At 45.2% G+C, this 16,640-nt stretch overlaps 1 long non-coding RNA gene and 3 other non-coding genes across 4 annotated transcripts; all 4 read right to left on the reverse strand.

Moving 5' to 3' along the window:
* Positions 1-7,889: 7,889 nt before the first annotated feature.
* On the reverse strand, positions 7,890-16,477 carry LOC114101463 (uncharacterized). The gene is made up of 6 exons (XR_003584324.2): positions 16,077-16,477; positions 15,646-15,737; positions 14,676-14,738; positions 14,329-14,397; positions 11,516-12,509; positions 7,890-7,904 (listed from the first exon to the last, which is right to left on the reverse strand). It is a non-coding gene; the product is annotated as an uncharacterized lncRNA (long non-coding RNA).
* Positions 14,481-14,573, reverse strand: LOC114101475 (small nucleolar SNORD12/SNORD106). The gene has a single exon (XR_003584328.1). It is a non-coding gene; the product is annotated as a small nucleolar SNORD12/SNORD106 (small nucleolar RNA).
* Positions 14,812-14,902, reverse strand: LOC114101480 (small nucleolar SNORD12/SNORD106). The gene has a single exon (XR_003584332.1). It is a non-coding gene; the product is annotated as a small nucleolar SNORD12/SNORD106 (small nucleolar RNA).
* Positions 15,811-15,904, reverse strand: LOC114101476 (small nucleolar SNORD12/SNORD106). Its single transcript, XR_003584329.2, has one exon. It is a non-coding gene; the product is annotated as a small nucleolar SNORD12/SNORD106 (small nucleolar RNA).
* Positions 16,478-16,640: the final 163 nt, after the last annotated feature.

Consider the following 16,640-nt stretch of genomic DNA (forward strand, 5'->3'; position numbering starts at 1 on the left):
TGCCTCCTGACATCCTGGGCTGGGAAGGGCCCAACAGCACTTCCGTGCATCCAGGCCCCAAAGTGCAAAACCTGAATTCATTCATAGGGAAACAGCAGGCCACATGAAACCTAAACAGAGGGACATTCTACAAAAATCCTAGCCAACACTAAGTGTCCCGATCATGAAAGGCAAATAAAGACCAAAGACAACTAACCATGACAAGTGCTCCTTGACTGCCTCTTGGTTCATAAAAGGATATTAATCGAAAAATCAGCAAAATTTGAACAAAGGCTATGGAATAGATCAGTGCTTGTTAAAATATAGCCTCTAGCCAGGTGTGGTGGCACACGCCTGTAATCCCAGAGGCTCAGGACGCTGAGGCAGGAAGACTGGAAGTTCAAAACCAGCCTCAACTCTGGTGAGGAGCTAAGCAACTCAGTGAGACGCTGTCTCTAAATAAAATACAAAATAGGGCTGGGGATGTGGCTCAGTGACAGAGTGCCCCTGGGTTCAATCGGCGGTACCAAAATAAATGAGTAAATAAATAACGTCTACAAGGTCAAAAGAATTTTCATAAAGACAATAAGATGTCATCGACCTTTCTCACTGTGTTGACATTGGCACCAGTGGTACAAAAGCAGTGTGTGTGGGCTGGGGATGTGGCTCAAGCCGTAGCGCGCTCGCCTAGCATGCGTGCGGCCTGGGTTCGATCCTCAGCACCACATACAAACAGGGATGTTGTGTCTGCCGAAAACTAAAAAATAAATATTAAAAAATTCTCTCTCTCTCTTTAAAAAAAAAAAAAAAGCAGTGTGTGTGGCGATGGGGGGTGGGATGGGTCAGGGTGGCCGCACCAAACCGTACTAGTGATCACTGCAGATAGGTATCTGAGCACGACGCACCAATCATTATGGCAACCCTATGAGATAGATGCCAGCAGCATTTAGACCATTTTGTATAAGAGAATATATGCAGATAAAGCAGTTTTCCCAAATCCACCCAGCTAGTAAATGGCAGAGCCAGAACCACTAATGTGCACACGAGACTTGAGAATTAGTCACTTTCTTTTATTGCCACAACAACACTGTGATTTAAGGATCACCATGCCCAGGAACCGTGTGCCACCTTGATCACCACACAGTGCTATTTAAAGGTTCAGGATAAAAATATCATTTAAATAACCCGGCGCCCCTGGAGGGGTGCTTTCTTTAGCATTTTTTTTAGGTTAGGGGCCATTCACCCTGGAGCTGTTTTCTTATGTATCAAGAGCACTTTTAAGACCTTAGAACTGTGGAGAATTTTACATCAGATAAAATGTGTTGCATGGAAAAATAAATAAGCGGGTGAGCACTTTTCAAAAACCTCATTTGAATCCGCCACCTGGCTGGCTTCTCAGTAATAATCAGCACACTAGGAGATGTTCACCAGGGGCAAATTCTCAGCCAATGACTGTTTGCATAATCAAGAACTTGGCATGTTAAAGAGCATGATCTAAAAGCAGGAGGGAGGGAGAAGAAAAACCACAATTATTCTCAGTGCATCTAAAGAAGAAAAAGGGAGAGAACTCGATTTTTCTACTTTTTCCAGATTAAACAATAATAACAATGCCCTGGGGGTAGGCAGCAGCCCATGGAAAAATGGAATCAGCACCCATCAAGCCGCCAACTCCGGTGTCTCCTGTTATTCTAGCAGCTGATGACAGCGATGGCTGTAAATTGCCAAATGGGGGTGGGGCTCAGCGGTAGAGCACTCACCTAGCACAAGCAAGGCCCTGGGTTTGATCCTCTGCACCCATAAAAATAAATAAATAAAAACAAAGGTATTGTGTACTACTAAAAGAAATAAATATTTTTAAAAAAGAATTATCTTTTTTTTACAGATGATATGAAAAGTGTATTTGTGTAAAGAACTACTGAGACTTTACAGGTGATGCAAATTAAAGCAGGTGATACAAATTCTTTTTTCCCCCTTAAAAGCCATCAGCTAATAGAGCTAAACATACAGAGCTGACCTGCTCTCAGGTGAACTCATTAAGGAAACTCCGATCCAATGTTTGTCATGGAAAGTTGCCTTTTCTGTCAGCGCTGTGGTGGCTACTGGTCCTTCTATCTTACCAGTTTATGGTTGCCCTTGCATTTTTAAATTTGTTATAAAATGTACATAACCCTTACCCACAATAAAAAATTTAAAAAAAAAATAAAATGCAAAAAAATAAATAAAACATTAACCAGTCTTTTTACAAAAAAATAAAAAAATGTACATAACCCATAGTTTAGCCATTTTTAACAGTACATCTTGGGCTGGGGCTGGGGTTGTGGATCAGTGGTGGAGCAATTGCCTCGCACGTGTAAGGCACTGGGTTAGATCCTCAGCATCACATAAAGAAATAAAACAAAGATATTATGTCCATCTACAACTAAAAATTTTTTTTTCTAAAAGAAAGAAAAGAGTACATCTCAATAAAGTTTAGTATGTTCACCTTCCTATGCAATCAGTCTCTAAACAAGCACCCTACTCCCACTGAGCCACACCCGGCCTTCTCCAGAACTTCATCTGCAAAACTAAAACTGTACATCCAGGAAACACCTCTCTAAGTCTCCTTTCGCCTGTCCCTGGCAACTACCCTTCTGCTTTCTGGGTCTAGAAGTCTAACCACACTAGAGACCCCATAAGAGCAGAACCACGCGGTATTGTTCCTTTGCGACTTGCTACGCCAGAAAACAAGGACACTCTCAAAAACTAATGGTATTGCCTAAAAGGAAACAGGAGCCAGCCTGAAAGGGTCTCTACAGGCCAAAGTTGTGGCCATTTGAGCACCAAAAAAGGACAATGATAAATTAAGGTATGGGTTTAGAAGTCAGGACCTGGGAGGAGGAAGGTTGGCTGTGTGTGCCCTGGGAGGTGGGTGGGTAGGGGCAGGTTCTAAATTCCAATGTGCACAGTTGTCACATGGCATGTTCTCTGTGGGAATTCACTGAGCTGAATGACCTGTCCTTTTCTATGTGGCTGTTATGCTCCAACCCAAAGATTAATTTAGAGCAGGGGATGGAGCTCCGCAGTAGGGTACATGCTTAGCACATACGAAGCCCTGGATTCAACCCCCATCACCAAAATGAAGATTAATTTTTAAAGAGGAATAATTCTAATGGATCAAAGCACATTTAATTAACAAAAGTCCATGAGTAGATAATACTCAAAACTGAGAAAGCCTGGGGGTGGGGGGACCAAGGGCTGGGGTGCAGCTCGGTGGTAGAGCGCTTGCCCAGCATGCAGGAAGCCCTGGGCTCTATTTCCATTGCAGAAAATAAGTTAAATTTTAGAACGAACTTCATGTGTCCCCATTGAGGCTGATCACAAAGTGCCTTACTTTGGAAAGTGGCACCAAAGGGGAGAGAGAGGTTCAGTATCCCTCCTGCCTTTGCCGCAGGAACCGTGTCTCGCAGTCACCCAGCAGCGTGCATAAAGAGAGGCCTCGATTACAGAGAATATCAGCTGAAGACGGAGCTGGTCACGTTACAGCCCTCATGGTGCCTCAGTTTCCCGCCCGGGGACTAGCAGGTGGGGTATGTGGAGTTGCTGCGACACTGCTGAGTAGCCAGTCCCCCTGCAATCAGATGGAATAACACCTAAAAAGCCCCTTTCTCCCAGATCAGTATTCTCAAAATCAAAAATAAAAAGGGCTGGGATGTGGCTCAGAGGTTACGCACTGCCGGGTTTAATCCCCAGGACCAATAAATAGATAGATAAATGCACCAGGATGCCATAGGACATGCGGTGTTGTCCACCACACTTTCTTGCCAAAATATTTAACTGGACTCCACCAAGACTTTAGAGCAAACACCCAACCTCCAGGAGCTGCAGGACGAGGAGGAAGCAGGAAAGACCCGGGGCCGGGGGTGGGGGGACAATCAGATGGACCAGAAAATGAAAGCATGCCCCGGACAAGCCCATGTTGTGAGGGAAGGGATTGAAGGTGCTAGAATAGCGGGCACCAGGGACACAGTGAGAGCATGGGGTGCAAGTCCTTGTCAACTGCACAGAACTCTGGGGGACAATGGGAAATTTTATTAACATGGGAAAATGAAGACGGTAATGGAGAGCAGGTTACAACAGCGTTACAGTGTAATGCCACTTTGGAAAAAAGACATATGGGATACAGAAACGCTAGAGAAATATCTAGAAAGATATGCAATAACATTTAACAGTGGCATCTCTGAGTAGCTATATATTTTTTTTTTCTTTCTGTATTTCTGACTTTCTACCATGCACATATTCTGATTGGGCAATGATGAAAGTATTTTTAACTTTTTGTTTTGGAGTAATTATAGATTTACAGGGAGTTGCAAAAAGAATACAGAGAATATTGCGTACCCTTAACCCAGCTGCCCCCAAGAGTGGCATCTTATATAACTGTAGTACGGTATGAAACTAAAGGGAATAGTAATTAGACGTGATGCTGTTTAATGAGATTCAGACTTTATTCCGTTGCCACCATTTTTGTACACACACATAATTCTATGCAACTCAATGCATATATAATTCACATGATTTTATCCCACAAAGAGATTTATATTTTCCTGTAACCACCAGCTCAGTCAAGATAGATCCCATCACTACAAAAGAATCTTTGTGCTATCCTTTAGGCCTGAGCTCCTCTCTCCCATTCCCGTCATGATCTCTTCTCCATCTCTGTCAATTTTTTTCCCCCCCAAGAATGTTCTATCAATGATCATTTAGTTGCAAACTTTGAAACTGGCTTTTGTTATTAAACATATGTCCTAAGGTCCAAGTCTTTATTATCAATAATTCATTCCTCATAATAGTTCTTTTTATTAAGAATATATTTGAGTATATATCCCACCTGAATTTTAACATGATTTTAATAATTATGTCCCTATTTTCAAACACCACAGGTAGATGAGCGACTTGGTCTATTCTCCCTTGAAATTGTGTCCTGAACCAGTCAGGTGGTTGGTGACTTGGCTGTGAACTGCTGTAGGGGCCAGATGGGGAATGACTATCTGCCCTGTCACTACTCTGGCTCAGCGCAGTGCTTTCCCCCCAGGGAATGTTCTAGAAAGGCTTCTTAAAATGGTCCTAACTAAGCCTTTGGGGAGGGGCGGGAATACACGTTGACTAGGAGTTCCTTCTCAGAATAAGTCTTGTCAAACTCAACACATTTTGTGGTATTTTTAACTGGGCCAATTGCCTGGCGGGCACAGAGCATGTGTTTGGCAACATTTTCTTCAATTGTTGTGGAAAAGTGATAAAAATTAGAGCAGATCATGGTCCAAGCCAGAAGGGAGATGCTCAGCCTGGCAGGAGCATCCAGCAAGCAGCTCTGGGAGAGGTTCTGTTGGAGTCAGGGGTTCAAACCCCAGCTCTGCCTCTGTACCAGCCATGGCCCACTGGCTCAAATGAAGCATAATTCCAGAAGGACTCAAGGGCTAGTGCAGAGCCCTGAAGCTGGAAACAGGAAGCACCCCCTAAATTGAAGGGGCCATAAAGGAACAGTCACTGGAGTCCTGAAGGAGAGTCAGTTGGAGGAGCCCTGGAGAGGTGGCCTTTGATGGAGGTGGCCTTCGATGGAGAAGCAGCCAGCCTGAGTTGTCCCGCAGGGCACAAGCCAGGGGATTGGGACCTGCGCCTCACCTGCCAGCCTCCTCCCACCTCCTGCCGAAGCTCCCGCGGGGGGACCCATTGGGAACCACAGGGCACAGACCTGTCGAGCCAGATGCCCTGGGCAGAAGGTGGAGAGGTGAAGGAAGACTTGGGCAAAGCCATTTACTACCTGGGGCTGAGGCAAGTCCCTTCCCCTCTCCTGACCTCAGCTTCCTTATCTGTAAAGTAATAATGTGGCCTCCCTGCTCGAGTCAAGGGGAGGAAAACGTGTTTAAAGTAAGTACAGTACCCAGCACTGAGCCTGGTGGGAAAGAGTCTACTGTCACTATGACTCCAGTGGGGACAAATTGTTTGATAGAAAGATGGGACCAGGGGAGCAGTTTGAGACAGCCTGCCTGGTACCACCTGGGATAAACACCACCATGCTCACCAGGTAGTCCCTCTACCTGTAGGAACATCAGGTACCCGGGCAAAGGGACATCCAAGTCCCAGACTGCACGCCCTGCCGTTTTAACATGGGGGCAAAACAATGTTGGCATCCACTTGTGTCCTCCTCCCCCACCCACCACAGGCTCCCACCAGCCAACAGTGGTCTATTTTAGCAAAAGACCATTTGTTTAAGGAGCCTGCCAAATGCGAGGGTCCAGATTTCTCCTTTTCTTTTTTTTAAAAGAGTCACAGATAAAAATAAACTCAAGATGGTCTGTTTCTGCCGAAGCTGGTTTATCCCCCTCCCCCAAAACTCATGTTGAAAATTTAATTGCCCTTGTGGGGTGTTGAGAGTTGGGGCCTTTAAGAATGATTAGGTCATTAAGAGAAATGAATGCCTCTCTCACACAACTGGGTTATTCTCATGTGACTGGAGTAGTTATCATAAGAGCAGGTTCCTTTGTGTAGGGGGTGTAGTGGGGATTGAACTCAGGGTCACTGAGTTGAACTCAGTGGAACACTGAGCCACATCCGCAGCCCTATTTTGTATTTTATTTAGAGACAGGTCTCACTGAGTTGCTTAGGGCTTTGCCATTGCTGAGGCTGGCTTTGAACTTGCCATCCTCCCGCCTCAGCCTCTGAAGCTGCTGAGATTACAGGCATGCAACACTGTGCTTTGCTGAGAGTAGGTTCTTATAACGTGAAGTTGCCCCTCATGTTCCGCCTCCTGTACACAGGTCCACTTACTTTTCTGTTTTCTGCCTTTAGTTGAAATAGCGTAAGGCCCTCTCCAGCTCTACACGCTTAGACTTTCCAGCCTCCAGAAAAGAGAGTCAAAATAAACTCTTTCCCTTTAAATTATCCAGTCTAAGGGATTTTGTGATTGCAACATAAATTGGACTAAGACATCTTCTAAACAGACTTGTCGTTAACTAACATCAGGACCATGGGAGGAGGGAGGAGAGGACCTGTCAGACTGGCCACTCAGCCTGCCAATTCCACCAGCCCAGGCTTTGAAGCCAGTTTAGAGACTAGCTATTGGGAGACTCCACAGCCCAATGCCCCCCAGATAACTTTGGAGGAAAAATTCAAGTTGACAAATTATATGAAATTTACTCAGAAGATACCAGGTCCATGGAGCTGCATCTTAAAGAACAGATGCCACTCTCCCAAGCCAGGTGCCCCAAGACAGGGGTTGCCAGATTTTGCAAATAAAAGTACATAATAGCTCATTACATTAGAATATCATATACACAACAAATATTCTTTTACTATGTCCCAAATATTGCATGGGACATACTTAAACACTAAAAAATTATTAGTTGTTTATCTGACATTCACATCTAACTGGGCATCCCATTCAGGAATGACAAGGGCAAAGGACACATTTACAGAGGTCTCAAACTGGTGGCCTCAGGGCCATGAGGCCCAATCATGTGTGTTGCCCAGTTGTTAGTTTATAAAATTGAATTCAGCTGCCAACATTTTAGCGAGTAGTAGCTGGTAGTAGCCGCCCTGCTATGAAAACATAATGGAACAGAAGGAAACCCGGAACCGTGGAAATTGATTACTGATTTGTTCGCCGGTTGCAAGATGAGCCTGGAAGTTGTGCGGTCTCAGGCCTGGGGAACTGGCTCCAACGCTGCAGTCCACCCTTCAAGTGCTGGCTGCAGGTTCTGACAAGCTTTCCCATCAGCAAGGCCCTGGCCAGGGCTACTTTCCCCTTTCCTGGCTGGGGATGGAAGCTTCTGGTCACATGTTGGAGAAATGTGTGCCCGCAGTGCCCCCTGCAGACCGAGGCTGCAGTTGCAGGTTCTGGAGAAGATCTGGCTCCATCCCAAGATCTGGCTTGGGACAGTGGCATCTGTTCCCTGGTAATTGTATAGCCACAATTAGGAGTGAAGCAAGCAAAATCCAGGAGAAATTAAAAGTAGAAATAAACTGCAAATAGCAAGCACTTGAGAAGTCCCTTTCCAGGCAGAGCTATGAGAGCTCTGTTCCCCAGAGGTGGTATCCTTGTCCTACCCGCAAAGAATTGAAAACAAGGACTGAAATAGATACTTGTATGACAATGATCACTTTAATAGCCCAAAGGTGGACACAACTGCCCATTCATCCATAGATGAATAGGTAACTAACTCTGGCACAGACATGGGCACGGCGTTATTCAGCCACTCAAAACTCTGATATGTGCTACCCCGGGAGGAACCCTGAAAACAGAATTCAATGAATAAGCCAGTGAACCAATTTCCAGATGAAGAAATGAGGCCCAGAGAGATGTGAATGGCTTCTCAAGGTCACATGGCTACAAAGTGGTAGACTTATGACCCAAATACAACAAAGCTACTTCCAAGGTGTGACTTCAAGTCAGTCACTCGACTTCCCTTGAGCTTCAGTTTTCCAGTCTATAAAATTCAATAATGAGCAGGGTTGGGCGGAGACTGTTTGAGATAATACATGCAGCATGGGCCCATGGCAAGCACTTACGGGACACACTTATTGTTCTTTTTCTACCTCTCCACTATCAAACACCTCCCATCTAACTTTGGCAAAAAGATGTGTTTATTTACAAGATATGAATTGTGTCCCTACCACAAGCCGGGCCTGAGGCTAAGCATTTTACAGACATGATTTTCTTTAATCATTTTTTAATATTTATTTTTTAGTTGTAGGTGGACACAATACCTTTATTTTATTTTTATGAGGTGCTGAGGATCGAATCCAGTGCCTCACACACGATAGACGAGTGCTCTACCTCTGAGCCACAACCCCAGTCCCTACAGATGTGATTTTTATTGTGCCTGAAACCTTTCTGAAGGAGGCATTAAGAACCCCACTTCACAGATGAGGAAACTGAGGCTTATACAGGTGCAAGAATTTGCCCCAGTTACCTCAGTTAAGAGGACAAAGAGGAGGATTATCCTAGAAGCATCAGGTTTTGGAAGAGACTGAAGCTGAAAGACAAGTTGCCTAGGATGAGCCCTGGAGGACTGCCCCTGCCCCCAGGCTTGGGGAAGCGATGACAGCAAAGCCAAGAGACTAGGGTGGTGAGCCAGGGGAGCTCTCTAGGGAGCTTTCCTGCCCCTGGCACTTCTGACCTCTGTAGTGTCTCCTTCACAGGGAACTCAAAAGCATATGAACCTTGAAGGATCAGAAATGGGCTCCTTTCCTGTGTCTGCTGGACTGCAATGAAGCCAAAGACTACCAACAGAGCCAGACAGAGGGCTGGCTCTGCCACTTATCAGCTGGGTGATCTCAGACAAGTCATGGCATTATTATTATATTTATTTTATTTTACTTTTTTGTGGTGCTAGGGATTGTGCATGGGAGGCAAGCACTCTACCAATTGAACTATATCCCCAGTCCCCTTAGTGTGAAGAAAAACAGAGACAGAAGCAAGCAAGGTGCAGGGGCAAAGTAAAAAGGACTCATCTGAGCTGCCAGCTTTATTCATATCCATAGGTCACATTAGGTCATTGATGTCAAGTACATACTGCTCATTGTATAAAGTGACATTACCATAGCAGCTAGGCATTGAGCATTTATTAGTCATCTTACTAGTCCAGGGAGAAACTAGAATACTCCAAATGTGGATAACAGGGCGCCTGTTACCCTCCAGAAGTTTGGTCCCCAGAGGAATGCTGCCCTGTACATATCCAGAGCCAGAATCCTTGCACCTTACAGTGCATTTTTTTTTTTTTTTTGAGGGAGAGAGAATTTTTTAAATATTTATTTTTTAGTTTTCGGCGGGCACAACATCTTTGTTCGTATGTGGTGCTTAGGATCGAACCCGGGCCGCATGCATGCCAGGCGAGCGCGCTACCGCTTAAGCCACATCCCCAGCCCCAGTGCATTATTTTCTATTCGGCTTCTCCCTCTACTGGAGAAGTCACCTCCGACACAGGCAAGCTTTTTTTCTGGTTGTTTTCCACTATTGTATCTCCAGTAACTAGAATAAACCCTGGCATGTGGTAGGTACTTGAGAAATATTAATGGACTGATTGTGGGAATGCAGTTGGACCTTTATCCAGAGTTCCACACCTGTGGACTCAACCACAGCTCAAAAATATTCTTTTCAAAAACGCATTTGTAGCTGTGCCTTATGGTGCACGCCTGTAATCCCAGTGGCTCAGGAGGCTGCAACAGGAGGATTTTGAGTTCAAAGCCAGTCTCAGCACCAGTGAGGTGCTAAGCAATCCTGACTTTAAATAAAATACAATAGGGCTGCAGATGCGGCTCAGTGGTCAAGTGTCCCTGAGTTCAATCCCCAGTATCCAAAAAAAAAGCATTTGTACTAAACATGTACAGACTATTTCCCCCCTGCAGTGTAGGGTATCAAACCAAAGCTAACCCAGCACACCCACTGAGCTACAGTCCCATTCACTTTTTCTTGTCATTATGTCCCAACAATACTGTACTTCTATAGCATTGAATTTATCAGGTATTATCTAGAAATGATTTAAAAAGACTATTGGAGGACTTGCATAGATTCTAAGCAAATTCATCGTTTTATATGAGTATCCCCAGTTTTTTGGTATTTACAGGAATCTCTAAATTAATCCCCTAAGGACACTGTGGAACAATTATATATTCTTTAATAAAACATTCTGTGGAGCTGAGGCTGTAAGCTCAGTGGTAAAGTCTTGCCTCGCATGTGTGAGGCACTGAGTTCAATCCTCAGCACAACATAAAAATAAAGATACTGTGTGTTCATTTACAACTAAATATTCTGAGGCCAAACACAGTGGTGCAAGCCTATTATCCCAGCTAAGGCAAGAGGATGGCAAATTCAAAGCTGGTCTCAGTAATCCCCTCTCAGAATTAAAAAGGGCTGGGATATAACTCAGTAATAAAGCACACCTGGGTTCAATGCCCAGTACAAAAAGGAAAAAAACAAAATTCTGGGACTATGGATGTAGCTCAGAGGTAGAGCATTTGCCTAGCATGTGAGGCCGAGGTTCTAGGTACTAAACCTAGAATTACCAAAAAAAAAAAAAAAAAAACCTAGCATTACAAATATGTATATATAATACATTTCTATGTGGTACTGAGGATTGAACCCAGTGCCTCACATGTGCCAGGTAAGCTCTCTGCCACCGAGCCAGAAACCCAGCCCCGTTTTTGTTGTCTGCTTACTTAACACCCACTATTATGAAAGAGTAGCTCAAAAACCTTTGGGGGCAAATAGGAAGCAATCATTCCTTATTTCTCAGATGGAACTGGGAACAGCTAACTCCTCACCTGTGCCTCTGGAACCTGCAGGTACTCTGCTTGCAGGATTGATACCATCTCATGAGCTTGGGAGCCCTGCTGTAGCCAAACTGATTCACTTTTTTTGTATTGTAGATGGACACAATACCTTTATTTATATGGTGCTGAGGATCAAACCCATCGTTTCACGTTTAGTGAAGTGCTTTACCACTGAACCACAACCCAGCCCATTCATATGTATCAATATACCAATATTTACTGAGTGTCTTACCATCTGCCAGGCTCTATGGGGTATTGCCATATAACTATTCCAAGGCTTTGTAGCTTGAAATAAATGCTAGATCAGGAATCCAGGCAAGACTCGAGGTAGGTCTACTTCAGGGAGTGGAAGACAGGGTCTCGCTATAAAAAATCCAATCAGGGCTGGGGATGTGGCTCAAGCGGTAGCACGCTCGCTTGGCTTGTGTGTGGCCCGGGCTCGACCCTCAGCACCACATACAAAGATGTTGTGTCCGCTGAAAACTAAAAAATAATATAAAATTCTTTCTTAAAAAAAAATCCAATCACTGTCAGTTGCCTTAGATGTACATGCACATTCCTCAGAAGCTAATGAAAGCCAGGTCTCTTCTGCAGCACAGATCCCTCTGAAGTCCCACATGGCAAAGGGGAAGATGTAGGAGTGCCTGGCAGCTCAAGCAAGCTGTCTCCTCAGTTTGCAGAGGGTCTTGATTTAAATGAGCATTATCATGGCAACCTATCAGCCGACCATAGTTCCTATGCTACAGATTTAGTAACAACTAAGTTGTGATCAGCTGGTGTCTTCACTAGAGAAGCACCTGTTGGCATGAATACCCCGTACTAATGGCTTCAAAATACCAAGTCCCCTGCCCCTTTCAACATGGCAGGCTGCTCCACAAAGTAATGAGACCTAGCAAGCAAGTCAGAGCTGCCTGCTAGGCCACTGGATTCTCACATAAACCAAAGGAAATTTACAGATACCTGTTTGCTACTTGTTATCGCTACTGAATGTTTACCTCCCATGACAAAATACAAGTTTTAATTTCTTTTATTCTTTCTACAGGTAGAAATGCTACAAAGTCAGAAATTTAATTCTTGAATTTTTCAAGAAAGGGGGGAGTACAGCCTTCAACTGGGGCTAGCCCTCCAGCTAAGTACACAAACACCTTGTGGGACTGGTTCAGCTGGAAACACAGGACTCCTTTTTCTTTCAGTATTTGTACTCCAACTCCATGGCTGAGCAACTTCTAAAAGGAAAATAAAAAGTACATTATAATCTGTTCCATTTTGGTCAGAAAAGTGCTATCTGGGAATATGGAAGCATGTGGTTCTCCACACGCTGGTCCACCCTCAAAGTCAAGGAGCTGGCTAACTCCCACTAAGATAACCCGTCTCTTCTACACTGCCAATATTGTGCCCATGTATTATTCCCACACTGGTTACAATTGAAATACTTAACCTAAATCCAGAAATAAGCCCTTCTGGGTAAAGGTAACAGTCAAACTACAAACATGGGCTGGGGAGTAGCTCTGTGGTCGAGCCTAGTGTACCAAAGCCCAGGGTTCAACCCCTACTACTGTCCCCAAAACAACTTTGTTGATTCTCAAGTGACACAACCTAAATATAAATGCACCGTACAATTAATACATATATGTGCCAATGTGTAGTGGATAACAGACTATGTAACTGAGAATATTCTCAGTTGTTAAAGGATCATTGAGTTTTTCTGCATTGGAGATTGAACCCAAGGGTGCCTTTACCAATGGGTTACATTCACAGCCCTTTTTTTAATATTTATTTTTTAGTTTTAGGTGGAAACAATATATTTTATTTTACATGGTGCTGAGAATTGAACCCAGTGCCTCATACATGCTAGGCAAGCAGGCTACCACTGGAGCCACATACCTCCTTGAGAGGGTTTAAGTAGCTCAGACTGGCCTTGTCTGTCTCCCAAGTAGCTTTAATTATAGGTGATCACATACTACCATGCCTGGCAGAGGATCCTCTTTAAATGTCAAATCTTCACATGAAAGCCTGAAGCTATACCAGAACACTTTGAATCTAGGGTAATGAGTGACAACAATCTAAATTTCTACAGCTTTTCAGTCAGTGGGGGGGAGGCTGGGGATGTGGCTCAGTGGTAGGGCACTTGCCTTGCATGTGCAAGGCCCTGTGTTCGATCCTCAGCACCACATAAAAATAAATAAAGGTATTGTGTCCAACTACAACTAAAAAATAAAGTTGCGGAATGAATTACTAGGAGACATCTGTAATCTATAGGAGGAACACCATACTCAAGGAGGGGAGCTGTCACTGTTGTTTACTCTTTTCACTAGTTAAAGGTTCTAGGCAAGTAAAGGAATACTCATTTGGCAAAAGTGGATTTTCTGTGTTAGGCACAATTTACTAAGGGATCACTCAGGTCAGCACAAGGAATGCAACTAAGGTCTGACTCAGACCAGTCTCAACCAACCAGATAAGCAAACTGCCAGAAAAAAGGGATGGTGCTGTTGCCTTCTGTATAAAGTAGTGGTGGGAGGAACAAACACAAATAGCCACCTGTGTCTATCTGCTTTGGTTGCTCACTTTGATGAAGCAAGTCAAGATGCTAAAGAGACCCACGTAGCAAGAAATTGAGGACAGCCTCCATTCACCCAACACACAAATAAGGCTTACAATTGAATGCCACAAAAATAATCATGATCAAACGAATTCCAACTCATGTGAGACAAGTTCCTTGATTTTTTTAATTTAGTAGTTGTACACAATACCTTTATTTATTTATTTTTTATGTGGTGCCGAGGATCAAACCCAGGACCTTGCACGTGCTAGGTGAGCTCTCTACCACTGAACCACAATCCCAGACAAGTTCCTTATTTTAAAAGATGCAGTATTTGCCAGGCTAAGGAAACTACAATGTCCAGCAACTTTAAGACTTTCTAGTACCAACAGCCCAACATCACCCCCCGTAAGAACAACTTCAAATTCATTCCCCCCTCCCACTTTATACACAACTCAGTACTGGGTCAAAAGTGGGGTGTGACAGCTGGAAAGCAGAAACCTCACCTGTTGCAGGACGGACTGAAGCAAAGACATCAGATTAGACTAATGTCAACATAGTAGCACCCAGGACTCCTGTAGGAAATGAACAAATAATCTGAATGCTGGAATAACACCAACCAACAGAGCAAGCAACAAATAAAAACAAGTTATTTTGTGTCGATGCATCAGATAAAACTGGCTTACAGGTTTAGTTAGATCAACAGGGTCGATCTGATGGGGAAAAAAGTTGTGTCATCAGCTGCATCGGCTCAATGAGTAAAATTTGAGTCAAAAAGACAGTTCCACACTAGGAAAAAGCAGTTACTTTCCCACGTCTGTTCAGATGAGGAAGAAATGCCGGCATCACTTACCAATCCTTTCACACTCCTGGAATTCATCCTTGTTCATTCAAACCCTGGTTTCTGGTAGCAAACCTAAGATAAAACACAGAAAGATTAAATCCCATCAGTTAGATGGGCAAGGGATTAGGAGGTGGTTGGTGCTCAAGCAGGCATATCAGACAGAAACTGGCTTAGAAAAGTTAGATCAACATGGTCGATCTGTCGGGGAAAAAAGTTCAGTCATCATATATGCCAGCAAGCAGCTCTTTGAGAGTTTTTGGTGGGGGGGAGAACCAGAGATTGGGCCCAAGGGCACTCAGTCATATCCCCAGCCCTTTTTTATCTTAAAACAGGGTCTCACTAAGTTGCTAAGGCTTGCAAACCTCCTGCCTCAGCCTCCTGAGCCACTGGGATTATAGGCCTGTGGCGTGTTTTGCAGCTGCTCTTTGAGCTCTTAACAAGAGGAATATGGAATAAGATAAGTTGCTGCCACATCTCCTCTCATTCAGTGAGCAGAAATCACACCTGAAATCCCAGCCACTTGAGAGGACAAGGCATTGATTGGAAGGACTGCTTGAGGCCATTAGTTTTGAGTTATTAGCCTAAGCAATATATAGCCAGACCCTGTGGGCAATGTTCAGTAAGGTCTCAGTTTTATGTGCCTCATTTCTGCATTCAAGTGAAGGGGGTGGGGATAAGCTCTGCAGTTAGTATCTAGGTTAACAGAAATTCTTTTGGTTTTTCACAAATGGAAAAGCTCAAGAAAGCTCTTTGGACATCTAGAACTGTTTCTTCCTAGGAACCCATCCAATATATAAATTGTTATAAGCACCTAAGAGTTTCAATAGAACTCTGGGAAAAGTAGCTCTGTGGCAGAGCACATGTTAAGCATGCTCAAGGCCCTGAATTCCAACCAGCACCAACACAAAAAAACTAACTTCAATTAAATTTAATCATAACCTCCAAAGTTTGTCTTAGATCCTAAGACATACGTGCTTACCCCAGAGCTCTGAAGACAGAAAGTGGGGTTCCCGTGGAAGCCCAGAGGTGAGCCCGTCTTGCAACATCCATTCTGAATCCAATTGCGTTAACCTAAAATACAAAAGGGCGTCAGTCGCCATTTTCCATGGCCAGGAAAGAGCAAGGAGAGGAAGGGCCTCTTGAAGCTGGTGTGTCAGAATTAACTGGCAAGTGTTAAGAAAAAAGATCAGCATTGTCGATCTGATGGGGAAAAAAGTGAAGTCATCATTTACACCAGTCAAGGGCTCCTTAGAGTCAAGCAGAAGGCGCGAGTTTTCCTAGCTAACTCATTTCCCCACGCCCTAACGCCTCTGCGCTGGAGAAGACTAGGCCAAGCAGGGGAGGCGATGGCACTAAGAGGACAAAAGAGGACCAAACTCGTGACGGGAAAACAGTGGGGTCCCCACTCACCATTAAACAAACGTGGTGGGCAGCGAAGGAAGACATGCCGAGGATCGCGAACAAAACTACCACACACCACAAGCACCTCCGAAGCAAAAGAACGAACGCGGCCGGAGCCTCCCTTATATAACCAGCCGGACTGGCGCGCGTGAGCACTGGCAGGGGGCCCGCCCCTTCCGGCCCGCCGCGACGGCCCCTGGGAAACATAGTCCCCGAGCCGCGCAGCCCCAAGCGCTCTAATGGTTGTCAAGGCCGCGCCTAGCCCCGCCCCCCGCCTCGTACACACTGGGCAGCCGGGCTCCTCTGCCTCGCCGCCATGTCGCGCTTCGCACGCACCGAGCGGCTCGCCTGGTCCCCGCTCCCTCGGGACCGGCTGAGGCCTGCGTCGGCCCCGGACGCAGTTAGCCCGGCCCCCGCAGTCCCCTCCCCGAGGCCGCGCCCGCCCGCGCCCGCCGGCCCCGCCGCCTGGGGGAGCTGAGGCGACGCCCGCCTTCCGCCCGCCCCGAGGGCGGGGGCGCTCGGCCCGGCCCCTCTCCTGCGCCCGCGGCCCCACCGCCTCCTCCGCCTCCTCCT

Source organism: Marmota flaviventris, chromosome 2, assembly GCF_047511675.1.
Source record: "Marmota flaviventris isolate mMarFla1 chromosome 2, mMarFla1.hap1, whole genome shotgun sequence".
NCBI lineage: Eukaryota > Metazoa > Chordata > Mammalia > Rodentia > Sciuridae > Marmota > Marmota flaviventris.